Consider the following 16,744-nt stretch of genomic DNA (forward strand, 5'->3'; position numbering starts at 1 on the left):
CCTCAAGATTATGCATAAAAAATATTGTCATCCTAGCTCTCAAAGTTAGGGTGGTCGTATGATTTTTATGTCAAAATTCAAAATTTTCTAAGTTCGTGACCTTGACCTTGACCTTGGGACAAAAATGAAAAAAAAAAAAAAAAATCGAGCTCCGTGAGGCTATGCAGGTGCCATTGGGCTAACCAAATACCGAAACCACTGCCAGATTCGACAAACTCCTCGGAGAAGATGGATTTTTATGTCAAAATCGCAATTTTCTAAGTTCGTGACCTTGTGACCTTGACCTTGGGACGAAAATGAAAAATCGAGCTACGTGGGGCTATGCAGGTGCCATTGGGCTAACCAAATACTGAAACCCCTGCCAGATTCGACAAACCCCCCAGGAGAAGATGCAAATTTAAATTGGCTACCCCCTAAAAACACAATTCGCAATTTTCTAAGTTTGTGACCTTGTGACCTTGACCTTGGGACGAAAATGAAAAATCTAGCTCCGTGGGGCTATGCAAGTGCCATTGGGATAACGAAATACCGAAACCCGTCAGATTCGACAAAACCCCGAGGAGAAGATACAAATTGAAATCGGCTACCCCCTAAAAACGCATGTGTTTTGGGCGTGGCTCTGCCCATAATGGGTGGACCACACCCATTTTCAGGAAAACACAACAAGATCAAGATATAAACCTCCCACTAAAATTTCATCAGGATCGGATCAAAACCCATGGAGCTATGCTCGGGACAGACAGACAGACATACATACAGACAGACACACAACAATAACGAATATAGTGGTCACTTATATTTTTCGTGAACCAATAAAATAAAAGTACTGTATGAGCATTGTTTCTTATTGAGTGACAAAGAAGTTGAAAGTATGATTGACTAAGATAAATACAATTACAAGAAGAATGTCTCCCTCTTGTATCGTAGCCATCCATTACCGTTTGGTTTCTCTCATTAACACAATCATCAAAGATAACGAGGTTCTTTTTTGATCTATCCAAATCTTGGGGAGAAGGTATATCATCCGTATTATCACTAAGAATACAAGTTATTGGCTTTGATTTCTTTTTATATCTCTGTGTATCACAAAATAATTGCATTATATCTTCAATGTTGTAATCATTTCGTTTGTTTTGAAGTTTAAATAAACCAATTATATCTTCTTTTTGAAGACCAGCATTAAAACCTTGTGAGAGTCGGTGATACGTTTGTTTTGAAGTTTAAATAAACCAATTATATCTTCTTTTTGAAGACCAGCATTAAAACCTTGTGAGAGTCGGTGATACTCAGGTTGAAAACTTGACCTTGTGAAAATTATTAAATTATCATAATCTAAAAACTTGGGAGTAAGGAGCATCTTTAAAAGTAAGCAGGTTTTTCCACATCCGCTTGAACCAACTATGAGACATCTTAATGAATTTGGAAGATTTTTATGGTTGTTAAATTTTATCTTATTTTCCCAAATAGGTAAAAAATATCACAAAATCATTCATTTATATATTTGGAAAACAGGTTATTAAATTTTTTATTGGCTATATTAGAAACTCAATGTTTTATCCTAAGTTCAGGTTTAATTTCAAGATAATCCAATATTTTATTTATACAATAGCTTGTGTTGATATTTCCCTGAAAATGACAATCGTGAATAATAAATAACAACAATCCTTTGAACATTTCTCGAATACATTCAGTTTCTTCCATTGTAAGGAAAGGTGCATTATCACCCTCATACTTTACATTCATTTCTCGAATCAATCTTGTAAAGTAATTCATTTTTGGTGTAAATCTCAAAGAATTATATTCCTTTTTATATTTTTTATCATCATTAATGAGAAGATAATCACAGAATATACATTGTTTATCAGCTTTTGACTCTGTGTTTAATCCCTGTCTTTCACACGCAGGACAATTCTCAAATTTGTCATGTGGAGAATCAGGAAATTCAAGAAGCTCAAAATCTCGGAAACTATTCATATTTATAAAGTAAAACTTCACTTCAAATAAATTCATCTTCGGTATCATCGTCGGTACTTTCATTGGTGCTTTCACAATAATCTATAAAACCACTTTCATAACTATCGTTTGAACACAAACTCTCGGTATCATAACTGTCTTCTGTTCCAACAGAGATACGGTCATCACTCTCATATTCTTTAAATCTTCACTTGAATAATGACTCATATTTAATTAGTATAATAAACATTACCATCGATATCTATATACTTTTTTTCATTAACAGATTCAACTTCGACATATTTTATATTGAAGGTAATATTAAAATGGTCTTTAACTACGATTGAACGAAATGTTATTTCACCTGATATATTAACATCCTTTATTTCATCAGGATTTACATCTTTAGGGTTGTTGAAAAAAATACAAATTTCTCCTTGCATATTGCTGATGGTCTTATCTTTTCTTTCTAAAGCTTCATCCATGAGATTTTTCTTTTTTGATACTTTTTCTTGTTTCATTGCTTTTTCCAATTTTGAATATATATATATATATATATATATATATATTTTTATTTTTTTTATTTTTTTTGTATACCTTGGTCGAGGCTCGTATGAGAGCTAACACACAACTCACAGCAAGGAGGCATGAGACAAGAGGGGCGGGAGTGGAAGGGACAAAACATTGGGGAACAGACACAGGTGAACTGTGGAAGGGAGAGGGATGGGGATGGGACGGGGAACATGGCGAGGGGAAGATGGACATTAAAGGGACTTTCAGGAAGGAAAGCAGGAGAATTGAAGGAAGTGGGCTTGGGTGGATTATCGGGGGTAGAAAAGATCGAGGATTTGGATGGGGGAAGATAAGAGGTGGTGGTGAACAGCTGTTTTGAAAGCCTGAAGGGAAGAATGGGAAAGAATAGAGTGAGGAAGTTTATTCCAAAGGCGGGAAAAAAGAGGAATGAAAGAGTGAAGATGAGCAGTGATTCGTGATTTTGGTAGTTTTACCAGAAGGGGGTTGTTGGCGGACCTTGAGCGCCCTGTGGAAATGTGGTTGGGACAAATCGCAGAGAGAGCAGGGGGGGCAAGGCTGGAGAGGAGTCGGTAGAAGACAGAAAGACCACCGACCAACCTGCGGTGACCAACCTGCGGATATTGTCAGAAGGAGATGAGAAACTTTTATTGGAGCTACTTTAATTGATGTTCTTCCAGATATACTAAAAGCCCTTCCACTGAAGGAAATTGAAGCACTCATATTATTCACCATAATTGTTTTTATCCAATAGTTGTTATATTTATCTTTATTCAATTTTGCATGCTCGACATATTTCTTAGTATCTTTTACAAATGAAGAGATTGATTGAAACTTGTCTTTTGTGTCTTGATACATTGTATTTATAAAGTGAAAAAAGTTGGAGGATAAAATGGTTTGAAGCACCGATTCACTGATATATTAAACGGAATTTTCTTCAAGAAAATTTTATTTTAAGCAAAGTTTTGTAGAATAAATATGTTGAATACAACGCACTGCAACGTTTGTAATCATGAACATAAATGCTACAAAAAAACACCTTCAATCCAACAAACACACATTCAATCTTTTCAGACAAATATCTCCACTTGACCAAGAAACAAAACATTGTGATAGATGTGATGATATTCTTTTTTAAAAAAAACATTATAAGACACATTCAATCACACAAACAGAAGAAGAATGAAGAAAGGGAAGGTGCCACTAAATTCTCCATTGAAAACACTGATGGGGAATTGAAAGGACAGATAAAAAAATAACATTGTTTCCCTTTCAAGACCCTGGACCATCTTCAATCATTGAAGCTGTTGATATGGTTAAATAAAGTATTGAAACGATAATTAAAAACACATTAAGTGAAATGAAAACTTTAAAGTTTTATATGGGAGTAAAATTGAATATGGTAAGAGAAGGTGATGAAACTACTCCTGATATGAGGACAAACCCTCAGTTCATCTCATCATTTCAAGATTTTGTAAGATGTGATGTTTACAATGAACTCCAGAGACAAGAACAAGATGTTGATAACACTGTAGTAGGTAGTGAATTTGCTATTACAAAAATAATCTTTTTAGATACACATCTTAAAATCAGATCCTCTCAAGCTTCTTCTTATATTGATTTACCAAAAGACATAAAACTAAAGAAAGCGGTTGTAAATATTCAAAACAAAGATAATAAATGTTTTCTATGGTCTGTTCTTGCTCACTTACATCCTCCACAATGGAAACCTGAAAGGGTTGAACATTATAAGAAATACGAGAATACATTAAATGTTAATGATTTTAAGTTTCCAATGTCATTGAGAGATATTCCTAAATTAGAGAAAATGAATAATCTATCTGTTAATGTATATGGATTAACGGATACAAAGTTCAGATATTAAAAATTTCAAACAACTTTCAAAATGATGAAACACACATTGACCTTCTCTACTTTACTTCAAAGGAAAAATCACATTATGCTTTCATTTAAAAATTTATCAAGATTCACCAAATCACAACTATACAAGAGAAAATGTAAAACGTATCCTTGTAAGAGATGTCTCAACTCCTTTCATGCAAAAGAACGATTAAATCAACATTTGAAATAGTCGTAATCATAAATCAACCGTAATCAATTTACCAAAAGCAGGTTCAAACATGTCATTCAAAGATTTTAACAAATCTATAAAACATCCGTTTCTGATATATGCTGATTTTGAAAGTACCCTTGAAAAGATAGATACTGTTTCTCCAAATCCAAATAAATCATACACAAATAAATATCAAAAACACACTCCTTGTGGTTTCTGTTATTATATCACATCATCTGTTGGTGATGACTACAACAAGTTAGAACTTTATAGAGGAGAAGATGCTTTAGAGGAGTTTGTAAGATGATTGGAAAAAGACTGTATGAGACGAAGAGAAATAATGGTTAAAACCGATAAACCAATGTCAATAACAAAGGGAGAGAAAAAGGAATTTGGAAAGAACAGTAACTGTCATATTTGTGAAGAGAAAATTGAGGGAGAGGTCAAAGTTAGGGATCATTGTCATCTTATTGGAAAATATAGAGGTCCAGCTCATTCCCATTGTAATCATAATTACAAGCCCCCAAACTATATTCCTGTCTTTCTTCACAACAACGCTCACTATGACAGACATCTATTTATAAATGAATTTTCAAAGACATCTAGAGATATTTCTGCCATTCCTAACATAGATCAAAAATACATCTCATTCACAAAAACAATTCATACATCCCCAATAACCCATATCAGATTTCTTGACACATACAAGTTTGTGGCAAGTCCATTATCTAACTTAACATCGAATATTAAAAACTTACCGAATGTTAAATCACATTTCTCAAATCAAGAAAAGATTGATCTCTTATCACAAAAGGGAATACATCCAAATGACTGTATGGATTCATTTGAGATGTTTAAAGAAACACAACTTCCTTCAAGGGAAAGTTTCTATAGCAAGTTGAATAAAACTCATATTTCCGATAAAGATTATACACAATCTAAAAAGGTTTGGGAGAAGTTTAATATAAAGAATCTTGGAGAATATCATGATTTGTATCTCAAAACTGATGTATTGTTATTGGCTCATGTGTTTGAAACTTTTATAACAGTCTGTCAAAATAAAAATTCTTATGGATTAGACCCCGCTCACTATTACACAGCCCTGGGTTTGGCTTGGAGTGCTATATTAAAAATGACAAAACAGAATTTGGAATTAATCAGTGATGTGTATATATATATATATATATATATATATATATATATATATATATATATATATATATATATATATATATATATATATATATATATATATATGCTTTTAATGTTAGAGAAGGCTAAAAGAGGAGGAATATCTCAAGTATGTTCCAAGAGAGATGCCAAAGCAAATAACAAATATCTTCCTGATTATAATAAAAATGAGGACAACTCTTACCTGATGTATTATGATGCTAACAATTTGTATGGGTGGGCTATGTCTCAATCTTTGCCTTCTGGAAAACTAAAATGGGTTAAAGAAAAACATTATGAAAAAGTTTTACAAGACATTGTTGTCTCCTCTCAAAAAGAATTGGATGAAGCTGAAATTGGATATTATTTTGAGGTTGATTTAAAATACCCAGAAGAACTTCATAACAAACATAAAGACCTCCCTTATGCCCCTGATAAAGAAAGTCCAAGAAAAGAATGGTAAAGTGATTACCAACAGTCATTTAATATAAAAGGTAAATCTCCAGAAAAACTACTTACTACATTAAATGATAAAGACAGTTATGTTTTGCATCAAAGGAACTTGAGACAATATTTATCTACTGGGTTGAGAGTGAGGAAAATTCATAGGATTTTGAAATTTAAACAAAGTCATTGGTTAAAGAAGTGTATTGAATTTAATACAAAAAGGAGAACAGAAGCAAAAACAGATTTTGAGAAGGACTTTTATAAATTAATGAAAAAAGCTGTATTTGGAAAGACTATGGAAAATGTTAGGAATCAACAAAACATAAGACTTGCGCCATCTTGGAAACAGGCTTCAAATTAATTAATAGACCAAGTTTTGAGTGAGCAGAGGTGTTTTCAGAGAACTTTTGTGCTATTCATTTGAAAAAAGAGAGTATTGAAATGGATAAACCTATTTATATAGGAAGAACAATTCTTCACTTGTCAAAGTCATTAATGTATGACTGACTATAATAATTTAAAAATCAAAGTACAAGGATAATGTGTCATTGTTATATAGAGATACAGATAGTTTTATCTATCAATAATTCCAGCAATCTCTGTGTGTCTGTCTGTCTGCGTGTCTGTCTGCGACCGCCATTTCTCGACAACCACCGGTCCGATCTGATTCAAACTTGCCAGGAATATTTCTGGGTACCCGTGGATGTGCCTTTTCAAGGTTTGATATTAAATCGGACAAGCAGTTCCCAAGTTACGGCAATTTATTTATCGACCAATGACAAGACACGGTGCTATGACATCACTATTGACGTCATAATTAATGTTTTAAAAAAATTTGGGGGGGGGGGTTTGCACGATTGACGTCATAATTCTTCTTCTTCGTTGGGTATGACGTCACAATCGACGCTGGGGACCTGAGTATGTGCCTTTTCAAGGTTTGATATCGTTCTTCATCCGTTTCAGCTGTTTCCCAAGTGTTTCCCGAGGTTTGAAAGCTGGTTTTTTTCCCAAGGTTTGAATGAATTGTTCAAATTATTAATTAATCCCAAGGTTTGAATTTTCCCAAGGGAAACAGCTGTTTCCGAAGGGTTTGAAAGCTGTTTTTTCCCAAGGTTTGAATTAATTGTTGTGCTTGGTCGACATTTGTGAATACATTTACAGAGAGAGGGGCGAGAGAGGGGGGTGAGAGGGAAGGGAGAGAGGAGGGAGCGAGAGAGGGGAAGTGAGTGGGGGGTGAGAGTAGGGCGAGAGAGGAGGGGGAGAGAGGAGGGGGAGAGAGGAGGGGGAGAGAGGAGGGGGAGAGAGGAGGGGAGAGAGGAGGGGTGAGACTAGGGGGAGAGAGGGGCGAGGGAGGGGGGAGAGAGGGGGAAGAGAGGGGGGCGAGAGGGGGCGAGAGAGGGGGCGAGAGAGAGGGGCGTCAATTCTTCTTCTTCTTCGTTTTATATGACGTCACAATTGACGCTGGGGAGCTGAGTATGTTTCCCAGGTGTTTCCCAAGTTATGGCCATTTATGATACGGTTGGTCCGATCTAATTGAAACAATCCCCCAATCCAGTCGTCGTTTACGAGAGCAAAAGGAACGAAGCTGCACATACGGGCACGCACCTACGGGCCCGCTGTGTGTCTGTCTGCGACCGCCGTTTCTCGACAACCACGGGTCCAATCTGATTGAAACTTGCCAGGAATATTGCTGGGGACTCGTGGATGTGCCTTTTCAAGGTTTGATATTAATCGGACAAGTGGTTCCCAAGTTACGGCAATTTATTTATCGACCAATGACAAGACACAGTGCTATGACATCACAAATGACGTCACAATTAATGTTTATTTACTTTGTTTTTGGGGGGGGTTTTTTTGCACGATTGACATTACAATTCTTCTTCTTCTTCGTTTGGTATGAAGTCACAATCTACGCTGGGGACCTGAGTATGTGCCTTTTCAAGGTTTGATATCGTTCTTCATCCATTTCAGCTGTTTCCCAAGGTTTGAAAGCTGTTTTTTCCCAAGGTTTGAATTAATTTTTCAAATTATTAATTAATCCCGTGGTTTGAATTTTCCCAAGGGAAAGAGCTGTTTCCCAAGGGTTTGAAAGCTGTTTTTTTCCCAAGGTTTGAATTCATTGTTGTGCTTTGTAGACATTTGTGAATACGGTACATTTACAAAGAGAGAGCGAGAGAAGAGGGGGAAGAGAGGATGGGGGAAGAGAGGAAGGGGGAAGAGATGATGGGGGTGAGAGAGGGGGCAGAGAGAGGGGGCAGAGAGAGGGGTAGAGAGAGGGGGGGAGTGAGAGGGGGAGAGGGGAGAGGGGGAGAGGGGAGAGGGGGGAGAGGGGAGAGAGGGGGGAGATAGAGAGGGGGATAGAGAGGGGGGATAGAGAGGGGGGATAGAGAGGGGGGATAGAGAGGGGGATAGAGAGGGGGGATAGAGAGGGGGGATAGAGAGGGGGGATAGAGAGGGGGGATAGAGAGGGGGAGAGAGAGGGGGGAGAGAGGGGGGAGAGAGAGGGGGAGAGAGAGGGGGAGAGAGGGGGAGAGAGAGGGGGAGAGAGAGGGGAGAGAGAGGGGGGAGAGAGAGGGGTGAGAGAGAGGGGGTGAGAGAGGGGGTGAGAGAGAGGGGGAGAGAGAGGGGGAGAGAGGGGGAGAGAGAGGGGGAGAGAGAGGGGGAGAGAGAGGGGGAGAGAGGGGGAGAGAGGGGGGAGAGGGGGGAGATAGGGGGGGAGATAGGGGGGGGAGATAGGGGGGAGATAGGGGGGGAGATAGGGGGGGGAGATAGGGGGGAGATAGGGGGGGAGATAGGGGGGGAGATAGGGGGGAGATAGGGGGGGGAGATAGGGGGGAGATAGGGGGGAGATAGGGGGAGATAGGGGGAGATAGGGGGGAGATAGGGGGAGATAGGGGGAGATAGGGGGGAGATAGGGGGAGATAGGGGGGAGATAGGGGGGAGATAGGGGGAGATAGGGGGGGAGATAGGGGGAGATAGGGGGGAGATAGGGGGGGAGATAGGGGGGGAGATGGGGGGGGAGATAGGGGGGAGATAGGGGGGAGATAGGGGGGGAGATGGGGGGGGGAGATGGGGGGAGATAGGGGGGAGATGGGGGGGGAGATGGGGGGGAGATAGGGGGGAGATAGGGGGGGGAGATGGGGGGGAGATGGGGGGGAGATGGGGGGGAGATGGGGGGGGGAGATGGGGGGGGAGATGGGGGGAGATGGGGGGGAGATGGAGATGGGGGGGAGATGGGGGGAGATGGGGGGGAGATGGGGGGGAGATGGGGGGAGATGGGGGGGAGATGGGGGGAGATGGGGGGAGATGGGGGGGAGATGGGGGGGAGATGGGGGGGGAGATAGGGGGAGATAGGGGGAGATAGGGGGAGATAGGGGGAGATGGGGGGGAGATGGGGGGGGAGATGGGGGGGAGATGGGGGGGAGAAAGGGGGGAGAAAGGGGGGGGGGGAGAAAGGGGGGAGATGGGGGAGATGGGGGAGAAAGGGGGGGAGGGGGGAGAAAGGGGGAGAAAGGGGGGGGGGAGGGGGAGGGGGGGAGAAAGGGGGGAGAAAGGGGGGGAGAAAGGGGGAGAAAGGGGGGAGAAAGGGGGGAGAAAGGGGGGAGAAAGGGGGAGAAAGGGGGGAGAGAGAGGGGGAGAGAGAGGGGGGAGAGAGAGGGGGGAGAGAGAGGGGGGAGAGAGGGGGAGAGAGAGAGGGGGAGAGAGAGGGGGGCGAGAGAGGGGCGAGAGAGAGGGGCGAGAGAGGGGGCGAGAGAGGGGGGAGAGAGAGGGCGAGAGAGAGGGGCGAGAGAGAGGGGCGAGAGAGGGGGAGAGAGAGGGGAGAGAGAGGGGGGCGAGAGAGGGGGCGAGAGAGGGGGGCGAGAGGGGGCGAGAGAGGGGGGGAGAGAGAGGGGGCGAGAGAGAGGGGGCGAGAGAGAGGGGGTGCCACAATTCTTATTCTTCTTCGTTTGATATGACATCACAATTGATGCTGGGGACCTGAGTATGTTTCCCAGGTGTTTCCCAAGTTACGGCCATTTATGATACGGTTGGTCCGATCTAATCGAAACAATTCCCCAATCAAGTCGTCGTTTACGAGAGCGAAGAAACGAAGCTGCACATACTGGCACGCACCTACGGGCACGCACCTACGGGCCCGCACTAATAGTTTTAAATACAAATCTTCCCAGCTGCAAGCAGTTTTATTTGTGTAAAAGAAACGTTTTTGTTTTGATACATTGCCACTTTCTCTCTCTCCCAAAATGCATTTCCATTACCCTATGTGCTCAGCCTCGCTGCCTTTAATGTGAAGAAATGTCCTTATGTTATGGCAAGTCATTCGTCCGTGATTCTTTCTCGATGTATGTAATTTTCTTCTTCGAATGGCTGGTCCACTAATCTCTGGTGCTGGTCTGAAATGGCAGACATCGATTTTCCTGTAACATCCATGTCAGTCCATGAAAGTTAGTCATATTTCTTTTCTGTTTTTTTTAAAACAGTTTTTGACTTTTATGCTTCCGTTTGCACTGTTTTTTTCCCCTTCCAACCCACTGCATTGGGCAACTGCTATGGTGGCAAATTTAGTTCAGGTACCGGGCCAAAATAAAGTAAAACGCAAGCTAAGAATGACAAAAAAAAATGATGAGTTCATCAAAGCCTGTGCAAAAATGCTACCCAGCATGTGCTGGCAATTTCTGTGGCAGTTGCAACAAAGCGACTTTGTCTCAAGAGGTCCGCGTTGCCCAACAGTTCTTTTGGAAGTACCCTTAAAACCTTCGCAAGACGTGAAACGAGATGAGATACAAGCGACACGTATTTCGGGTTGATTCTTAAGCGGTTTCGCCTTTGGTTTGACCCGGCATTTTGTTTAATGAACCGGTTCTGCAAACTTCAGTAATGGCGTCGCTGAGACACATCGGGAGAGTAAACAGGTTTGAGTTGTTAATTCCATTTCTTTCTTTCGCTTGCTTGCTTGCTCATAGTTAGTATTTTTTTTCTGTGATGCAACCGTATCAACGCACGTGATACTCGGATATCAGCAGTATCACGTGCAGTATCCGAGCTGTATGGAAGAAACTGAGATTACCCTCAGTTGGGTTTGCTTTCCATGAGGCAAAGGCAAGTTGTTTCAGGACAACTGCCTTGCCACAAGCTTCAATGAACCATGGGCGGGAGGAAAGGTAGGACAACTGAAGACGAGAGGGGATAAATCTGTGCATGAGGGAGAGCAAGTTTCTTTGAAAGAATTCCCAGGATGAGTTGATGTTGGAGAAAGTAGCGATGGGAGACCAGTCGAGAAGTTTGATGGCTACTTGGAAACCCTGCCAATCGGCTTGAGTGAAATGCCAGACACGACGGCGCTGAGGCGGTTCTCTGATAACAGCCAGAGAGATGTCTACTTTGACAAGCACGTGGTCAGAAGAACCAATTGGAGCAGAGGAAGAACAGCAGACATTTTCAGGGAAATTTGTCAAAATCAGATCTAGAAGAGATAGAGTACCATCGGTTGAGATCCGGGTCAGGAAATTGACCGATTGAGTCAGTCCCAATGGGTCGCAGAAAGCTTTTGCTGAAGTGCCATGACAGGTGAGAGAGGTACCCACACCGAGCCAACTGGCATGAAAATTGAAGTCACCAAATCTGAGGAAGAGAGAGTTTGGATGAGAAGATAGAAGTTGGTCCATGTTTTTGGATAGTGAGGTGTAAATGGAGTCATCACTGTTTGGTGGACGGTACAGTACACATATAAACATGAGGTGGGAGTGGAGGGAAGCCGTAGCCAGAGGTATTCCTGGGGGTGTGGGGGAGTGAGGGCAGTGCATGGAGAGTGAGGAATAGAGTCTTTCATGAGGAGAGCAACTTCTCCACCAGGACGAGGCTCAGGTCTGGCATACTGGAGGAGAGAGTAACCAGGAAGAGATACTTGGGAGTCAGGGACGTCTTGAGGGAGGAAAGTTTCTAGTAGGCAGATTATGTCTGGTTTGTCAGTGGCAACCTGTATGGAAAGATCTGTAAGGTTTGAGCAAAGGCCCCGGATATTTGAGGTCCACACTGTAAATGAAGAGGGAGGGGTGGAGGCTTTTTGTGCAGGGGATGGGAGGGGAGGGGGAGGGTTGGACAAGGGAGGAGTTGGGGAGGTAAGGAGAGTTGTTGAAAGTGTGGGAGATTGAGGAGGGGGCCGGATGAGGTGGAGAAAAGGGTCTATGGTGCTGGGGGAGAGGGGGGCAAGAGAGGGGGCAGAAGGCAGTTGGGGATTTGAGGAGGTGGAGTGATGAGATGGAGGTGAGAGGGTAGGGGAAGGAGGAAATTTTGTGGATGTGAGGGTGGGCAACTTTGAGAAGGGTGAGTGAGGGGGGTGAATGTTGGGAGAAGGGCGAGTGGGGAGAGTTGAAGAAGAAAGGTGAGAGGGAAGCTTGGAGGGAGAAGAGTATGATGGTTGCTTTGAGAGGGAGGGGTGAGAGAGGTGAGAGGGGAGTTGGCACTGAAGTTGGAAAAAAGGAATGGTTGGTTGATGGAAAGCAAACATTCATAGCAAACTGGGGGTTTTTTTTACTTCTCGGTCAGAGATGCGATTAAAGACATTTCTTGATGGATGCAATAAAGGCGAATTAAGAGAATGGAGAGAAGAAACAGTGTAACAGTTGGATTTTTTAGGCAAGGTATGAGGGAAAGTTCGAATTGAGAGCATTCTGTTTAAATAGAAGAATAGTGAATAATGATACAGTAATGAGTACCACACGTGTGAAAGAGGAAGATGAAGCATTGCAAGAGATTGTTTTCCTTTTATTATTATTATTATTTATTTATTTTTTGAGAGAGAGTTTTCATCAGATTAGGTAAAGGAAAGATAGAAGAAAAAAATTGTGAGGTGAATGGTGAATTTGGATGGGTAAACGCAGAGGGTGGAAACAGATCACGTGGTTTCATGAGAAGCACGTGGTTATGGGAGGTGCATCATCAAAAGTGAATTTATTAATTTATTTATTTTAAATAAGGATTGCGCAACATTTGGAAAAGGGAAGGTTGAAGTAAAATCGTGGAGGCGTATGGTGAATTTGGAACGGTAAACACAGTGAAGCTGCTGTGTTGATGAAAAGTATCAGGAATGAGGGTGGGGAGAGACACGTGGTTACAGGAGGTGTATAAATTGAAAGGATACAAGGAAAATTATTAATTTTTGATGGATTTTTGAGGATTAGGTAAGATTCGGGAATGCGAGGTTGAAGAAAGAAATTGTGAAGGTAATGCCGAGAATGCGTCAGCTCAAGTGGAATAAAGATGGTGTGCCAGGAGAAGGAGAAGGAGAATGAGGAGGAGAATGAGAATGAGAATGAGAATGAGAATCGGGACTCGTGGGTGTGCAGGGAGAAAGAAAGGTAGTTTTTTTGTTTTGAATTTAAGACAAGAAACAGAGCGTTTAGCTGGGAGGAATAGGGGGCGTTGGGAAAGTGGGGGAAATAGGAATTGAATACAAATAAAAACTATCATACACCTGGACGGGAAGGATGGATCGTACACCTCAAGGAACCCGGTTAGACAAGGTCGATGAAAACTCACAAAATAGCACGATTTTTGAAACAAAACCGAACTAGGAACACACAGAAACATGTAGGTGAGAAAATAAAGTTAAAAAGGGACAAATAACAACCGGAAATTTAGCTTTGAGAAAGTCTGCAGAGACCCCTGAGAGAGACCTTCCATTGCTGTAAACCCAGAACCGGAAGTGTCCGAGTTTAACTGGGCTAGCACGCATGCACTTTGGGGGAGCTGTTAGGGTCTGAGGGCTGAGATGAGTTTGTATAAAGTGGATGGGATGGTGGATGGGATGAGTTTGTATAAAGAAAAAAAAATATTTTTTTATTTAATATTTTTAAAAGTCGCCCCCTTCCTGTTTACAACGTGAGAGAAACGGACCACGTATTGCGACCTCATTGTGGGAGATGCCAATAACGTCGAGAGCTTTAAACTCCATAGAATCCAGATTTCTCCTCGATCCATCTTACCCACTGCTCTAATTACTCATACATTAAAATCCTGAGTCTCTCTTTCTTTCTTTTTTAATACTTGTGCAAAATCTCAGCTGACATCAGATACAAGTTGTGAAATGAGGAAACTACATCACTGTGCAACACTGCCATGGTCACAGAGAACACAACCCGTTTTTGGTGCATCAACAAAAAAAATCACAACATAGAGATCAGCTTGAATAATATATATATATATATATATATATATATATATATATATATATATATATATTGTTACGTTTGAGGGGGGGTATGCATTCAAAGGGTAATTAGGATGTTTAATTAGGTATGCCATGCTGTTCGAGTTTACCAGGATCTCGATGTAATAAGTAGCGATTCAGTGGTGATAAGTTGTCTAGTAAATGTTCATTTCTTCAAGGGGGAAATGATAAATGTCACGTAATTAGATAGGGACACGGGATAGGGTAAGTGTGTCTGCGTAAACCCCTTTTGGTATTCTCTGAAGACTGGCCGTGACGTCACAGGACAGTGCAGCGGATGGCTCCGCCCCGTGATCACGATTGGCGGAAGGCGATGGCGGTGGGCCAATAAATGGCTCGATTGGGAGTGACGAGGACGAAGGATAAGAAGGTTCTGTTCGGGGTCGAAAAGGCAGAAGAAGAAGATTACAACCAGAACGATCGTGTTTTTTTGGTGTGGAACCTGTGGCGGCAGAAAGCGTCCTGGTTGCTGGGCTGAGTCGATCGTGCTCTTGATCGTGTCTGGGAGCCTTGCCGAGCCTCGCCTCGGTTGGCTCTGGGGTTCTGCTGACTCGGAGTACGGGGTCGGGCAGCGGGCGGACCTGCCTCCCTCTCCTGCTCGCGGCTTGGCGCGGGAGCTGGTTCCCTGGCGGCTGTGGGCGGACTTGGGCCAAGACCAGGAGGTCGACAGCACCGCGGTTTCTCCTGCCCCCCCCCTGGCGAGAGCAAGGCCGGCTCGTCCGGCGCCGATCCAGGGACAGTTGCGTCCACACCACGGTCCAGCCTGACCACCAGAGATAGCTACGTTGTGTGTGTGTGTGTGTGTGTGTGTGTGTGTGTGTGTGTGTGTGTGTGTGTGTGTGTGTGTGTGTGTGTGTGTGTGTGTGTGTGTGTGTGTGTGTGTGTGCTTGGCGCCTTAGAGGGATTGAGAACTGTATATTCATTGGAATTGTCTGTGTTTTTCCCCACGCCCGATCCAACACCATCCCGTCGAATCGCCCCGGATCCCTCTTCTTGCCGAGTCTTGTTATTTCTGGTAATTATAAAAACAAATAAACATCATCAACTCAGTGAAAAGTGACTTGTGCCACCTTCCTCGTCCCGTTTGCGGTAGAGCGATTATAACCGCCATGTTTGGGTTATAAACAAATAAATCGCCTCCATCGTTTCGGCTCATTCTACGTTGGCGGGACTGTTCAAGTCCCGTGGACGTCACAATATATACATATGTATATATATATATACATATGTATATATATATATATATACATATGTATATATATATATATATATATATATATATATATATATATATATATATATATATACATATGTATATATATATATATATATATATACATATGTATATATATATATATATATATATACATATGTATATATATATATACATATGTATATATATATATATATACATATGTATATATATATATATATATATATATATATATATATACACAATTCATGTCCATCAACCATAAATAGTGGGAACTACCAATCAGCTCCGACCTGATCAATCATCCCCAGCTGCAACGAAGACTATAGTTGACCAACACTCGGCCTCTCTCTGTGTACTTATGTATTCATCTATGGCGAACGTCCGACGAATTAGCTGCAAACAGCAATGAAACATTACGATTTATTAACATCCAACATTATTTTATGTAAACGTGGATGAAAGATTTCACCATCTGAAAACAAAAAGGTTTAATCACAATAAATAAATTAATAAACAAATGTTTGTGTGTGAAAGGAATCATCTGGATCTTTATCACCAGGGCCACGCCACCTTCAGCCCACCTCAGTTGATCGTTATCCATGCTATTGTCAAACCAGTAAGTGTTGCAACAAAATTCATTATTTTATTTTGCAATAAATTGATGCGATCGAAATGGAATTCAGGTTTTGAAGGTACAATCAACGAAATATGGATTTTTCAGCTCAAAATCGAGTCGCATGACCAATGCTGTACTACATACAGTGCCCTCAACCTTGAAAACGTGGAGTTGCACAATTTTCTCAAACTTTCCTGAACAACCAGCATGGATGGCAGTATGGCACCCCGACCTCTCGAGGTGGGGCTTCACACCTGTGTGACCTTCATGCGAGCCCAATTCATTGCAAACGTGACCCATTGCTCCCATCTGTTTTTTTTGGAAAGCCCCTTTTGTGAGGTGGCCTGGTGTCGGACATTATTGCAAAGCCAGGTCGCCTTCCTGCACGACTCAAAGAAGAAGGGGAACTTCGGTAATCTCGAGCCACAGGCCTTCAAAAAACGACGGCCCGGGGTCTCCGGGTACTGAGCACAAGTAACGGCGTTCGGGCCACACATGCCTGTTCAGGTG

General features: G+C 42.1%; 1 protein-coding gene across 6 annotated transcripts in view; it reads right to left on the reverse strand.

Annotated features, from left to right (window-relative positions):
* The window catches only part of LOC147016671 (uncharacterized), a 151,142-nt gene that overhangs the window by 133,689 nt on the left and 709 nt on the right, over window positions 1–16,744 (reverse strand). The window lies entirely within an intron of this gene.

This window comes from Eptatretus burgeri, chromosome 11 (assembly GCF_056783735.1).
Source record: "Eptatretus burgeri isolate ZD-2024b chromosome 11, Ebu_testis_v1, whole genome shotgun sequence".
NCBI classification, from domain to species: domain Eukaryota; kingdom Metazoa; phylum Chordata; class Myxini; order Myxiniformes; family Myxinidae; genus Eptatretus; species Eptatretus burgeri.